This window comes from Theobroma umbraticum, unplaced genomic scaffold, assembly GCF_002168275.2.
Source record: "Theobroma umbraticum cultivar Fairchild unplaced genomic scaffold, ASM216827v3 scaffold_12.1, whole genome shotgun sequence".
In the NCBI taxonomy this organism is placed as follows: domain Eukaryota; kingdom Viridiplantae; phylum Streptophyta; class Magnoliopsida; order Malvales; family Malvaceae; genus Theobroma; species Theobroma umbraticum.
The window spans coordinates 4,265,419-4,270,366 of NW_018397269.1; the positions used below are offsets into that span (position 1 = coordinate 4,265,419).

Genomic DNA, 4,948 nt, shown 5'->3' on the forward strand with positions numbered 1-4,948 from the left:
TGCTAACCTTGAGTCCTAAATTATTTATATGTTTTTGTCGAGTTTCTCATAAAAATGTCTCTCCTAATTAATTTACTATAAGTCCATGCAAATTAAATTAAAGAAAGATTCATTAAGTTTGTGCTCTAATCTTAGCTACATATTGCTTATAGGTGTATGTCTACCCTATATGCAAATCAAACCACCTAATTAACTAGGTGCATTCAATCATATGCTATTCTATTCAAGGTCAACCTAAATCTCCTTTGTTAAGGTTAAACTTAGATTTCCAATTCAATCTAATTGGTGGACAATCAACTAGAAGCATTAAGAACAAAATAGAATAAACAACTTAAACCCATCAAACATAAGCAAAAGAAAGATAAATAAATTAGATCATGTATTGAGTTCAATCATAATCTTAGATAAATAATTTAGTTCCTTATCAAGCTGCACATCATCATCAAATGAAGTTTAAACATTAAAAGCAAAGACCAAAAAAAAGAATAACAAAAAGATAAAAGAACCTAAGAATTGAATTTTGGATCTTCGAATCTTCTTGAATCCCTTTGATTTCTCCTCAGTTTCAATGACGTTATGGCTTGATTCTTAGCTTGCAATCCGATGTTTTTTGTTATTCTTTAAAAGTTCTCCAGAAGGTTATTTTTATAGGGCTTTGAAGTGAGGCCAAATTGGGTGGAGAAAGAAATCAAGTATAAGTAGGATTTCCTCCTCAAACTATGTGAGCCACGGCCTACCTCTACCAAGGCCTCAACCTCGACCATTTAAATAGCAGAAATTGTAATTGCTTTAGGACTGTTGTAGTGCTCTAACTTCAACAAAATTTTATACCACCTTCCAGGCTGGACTGGGCAAAGTGATAAATAAAGTTGTAGCTTTTTCCCTTAGCTTTCCAATGGTTTAAGAATCATTTCATCTGAAATTCTATAGAAAGAGGTATGGTCGAAATAACAAAATATGTGCAGTGGATGTCTATACCTCAAAATTACTCCCTTTCTTCCATTAAAATTCTTCCTTCATTAAACCTATAAGAGCACAAATAAATCAATAACAACATATTTTAATCACATTAACACCAATTAAGTATAAAATTAACTAAGATTAGATTAACTCACCTAAATTAATTAACTTAAAATAATTTAAATAAAACCTAATAATTTCTATGCATTAACACAAGAACTAAGCTAAATTACTATCAAAATTAAACCCAAATAACTCTATATCATAGAGTTATCAATGATTGAAGTCCACTTGATTACTCTGACCATTTAGCTAGTGTGGGTACAAGATATTTATATGGTTAATGTATGAATGTTATTATACACATGGTAGGTACGATGTAGCACAATAAGAATATTGGATACATGAGTTTCTTTTATGAGATTATAGCATTTATGCCATGAGATGTATCTTTTAAGATACTCATATACACTATTGGCTAAGCATGTAAGTGATTTATGAGGTTGTGAAATATATGCCATGAGATGTAAGTGTTAAGATAGTCATATACACTATAGGATAAGCATATAAGTGATTTATGAGGTCATGAAATGTATGGCATGAGATGTATGCATTGAGATAGTCATATACACTATGGGCTAAGCATGTAAGTGATTTATGAGATTATGAAATGTATGCCATGAGATGTATATTTTAAGATAGTCATATACACTACGGGCTAAGTATGGTGATGATTTATGAAAATGTCATATATTCATGGTGGAAGCTAAGGATGAGAACAATCTTAAGCTTAAGAGATTTTATGATGTTTGTGGGCGAAGCTGAGGTGCCACTCACGTAGTTTTGATGATTGTTCATGCAAGGTGAACTAAATGATAACAAGGACTTTGTCCACTACCTACCTGAGTAAGGTGGGAACACTCAATAGATCATGGATGAGGTAGATGTGCTATTCACAAAAACGTGCTATGAACCTAAAATAATGAGGGTTAAACTACTATTGATCATATTGAGACTGACCTACCAATAGTTAGAATGTTATGACAAATGAGATTAATGAGTTAGAGAAATGATTAAATGATATTACTTAACAATTTATGCTTAAATTCCTAGTTTATGATTATATGAGCAATGATGATGTTATTCAAACTATAATGTGGTGATATTGGCTTAGTTAGACAGAACCTTAGCCTCAGGAATGATCCCTCAATGCTAGAAAGACTTATGAATGGTTTAGATTCAAGAATATGCCTAAAAAATTGGATTTTGTTTTTCTACTCATTTTACCATTGGATTGACTATAACTTTTTAAAGGTTCACTTTTGCCTAGGGTCTTCAAGACTCCTTGACTTTTTGGCACCTCTCTTTAACTATTTCTTCCTTTCCTTTTTCTTGTAATCAAATATTAATTCAATACATGTTTGCTCTATATTACTCAGTTGAAAATTCATGTTTGAGAGCTTTTATGATGTTTTCTAATCATGCATGGCTTTTCAAACAATTGTGTGATTTTAGGGGATGACAAATATAATGGAGATAATTTCAAATGCTTGACATTAAAACCTAGTTATCAATGTAATTTTTGTCAAATCAAAACATAATACGACTCAAGACTAACAATGTATTTCAAACCTATAGTGCCAACAAGAATGAGCTAGATCCCATGGAATGGTGATGGCGGAAACATGGATGCATGCAATTGTCATTCGATTTTCACTCATCCTGGCCGACCTTTAGGTAAATTCGAGAAATGTTGATTCTTAGAGAGGGATGAGTTCTATGTTATAAAACACCATATGTACTAATGAATTGAGAGGAGATATTACCATACATTGAGAAAGTTTAATTCTAAGTTTAGAAAATGGTGAAAAAAGAATGGTATTAATTGCCTATATGTTCCTCCAATTTTAAGAAGTTCGATGACATGGTGAAAAAAGAATGGTACGGTATTTCTAAAAAAGAATTGGAGAAAGTTTGTGACTCAACATTTTAAAATTAGTTTAGATAATATGTAAGTTATTTTAATCAATATATTTGAATGTGTTAATTATTTACATGTCACTTTTTCGTAGGTCACCAAACATGTAAATCAACTTGATTCTCATCTAGTTGACATGTCTCATGGTCCTAGTTGTATGACGAGATGTTACAAAGGCTACTATGTGAATGGATACAAGTTCCATACATTAAACAATGGAGAAATCGTAAGGCAATGAACACTGGTGTTTGCATCAAAGGAAGTTGCTATAATGATTATGATCATGACTTTTACTAGTCGTTGATCAATATCGTTGAGTTAGAATACTTTGGTGTGAACAATCAAGTAGTTTTGTTCAAATGTCATTGGTTTGACATCGTAAAAGGTCTTAAAGTTGATCCTATTCATGGATTAGTTGAAATTAGACACAACTCAAATCTTGCTACTAATAAGCCTTTTGTTTTAGCTAAACAAGCTACTTAAGTTTACTACCATCCATATCCATCAAACAAAAGAGATCGACATGATTGGTGGGTAATGTACAAATGAAGGCTTGGAGTCAATTTGACATTCAGAATAATGATGCAAATGATGGAAAAATGATCGACTTGAACAAAGGTGTGTATTGAAAAAATGAAGTTCCATTCAATACAAGATTTGATCATCCTTTCACATGACCTAGACAATACTACAACTCTAGTTAATGGTGAATATGAAAAGGATAATACATTTGTTGAGGTTGAACAAGAATATGATGAAGAGAATGAAAGAGTTGAAGCACAAGATGAAAAGACAAAGGAAGATGCAAACAAAGATAATGATAATGAAAGCGGTGATGATAAAGATAAGAACAAAGAAAATGAGTTTGCATATTCAGATGATGATTGATGATCGATGTTTTTGTTTTATTTAAATGATGTAAAGATTTTGACATTTAAATGTATTGATGATGATTCATTTACATATGCCATTTTGTTTTGAATTCATGTGTATGAACATTATTATAAATTTCATATGAATATGTTTTTCAATGATTATGTATTACATTAATTGGCAATTAATATTAATGGATTGGGTAAAATACCTTGACTCCCTTAAGTTTTAACCATAATTCGATGTAGGTCCATTAGTATTCGAAATGGATAGTCTACCCCAAACTTGTAAACGGCATTAACAGACAAACATAAAATGTTTAAAATACCTTTCTTCTTTCTTCACTCTTTTTTACTATTTTCCTTTCTCTCAAGTCAAGTAGTGATTCTCCTTACACCAATCGGCCACCCAGTAGCTGGATTTGGCCATGAAATGTCAGATTTGCCCAAATCTTCCTAGGGAGAGCATGATATTAACACTCCCTAGATTCGTGCTCCCTAAGGAAACACCAGCACCATTTAACTGGATCTGGCGCTTCTTGGCCAGATCCGACCACAAGGTGGCTGACTAAGGAAAGATAGGGTAAAGAGATTTTTTTTTTTTTGAATAAGAAAGAATAAAATTTTAAAAATGAAAAATTATAGTTTATATAGTGTGGTAATTTTTTAAATTAATGAAGGATAAAATTATCTAAGAAATATTACCATGTCATCAAAGTAACAAAAACATTAATGGTTGACTAATGTTGGACTTACGTGTCTAGTGAAAAATATTCTTTTAGGGAAAACTGTCTATTTGAAATACTAATAAACCCATGTGAAATTATGACTAAAACTTAGAGAGACCTACATGGAAATATGGCTAAAACTTAGAGGTTCACAGATTGTAACAACCGACTCACATGGTGGTTACCAGTGCACAAGTCATGAAAATAAGCCTACACAACCCGGCTAGCCTTTTAAGCATTTTATTCTGCCTATGTTTATTTTCCTTACATTTTCATTTCTACACCAATTAAGTTTGCCAATCATCAATGTCGTTATCTCATCCATAACTCACATTGAAAAAAATAATGTCTCATTAATAGTTCACGTGTTTCAATAACTTAACTCCACACTTTTAATTCACAATATTTAA

General features: G+C 31.6%; 1 long non-coding RNA gene across 1 annotated transcript in view; it reads right to left on the reverse strand.

Moving 5' to 3' along the window:
• Nucleotides 1-347: 347 nt before the first annotated feature.
• LOC149526590 (uncharacterized) overlaps nt 348-4,948 on the reverse strand; it is a 4,888-nt gene continuing 287 nt past the window's right edge. Inside the window, exon 2 of the long non-coding RNA XR_016351869.1 lies at nt 348-1,025. This is a non-coding gene — a long non-coding RNA (uncharacterized LOC149526590). The remainder of the gene's footprint in view (nt 1,026-4,948) is intronic.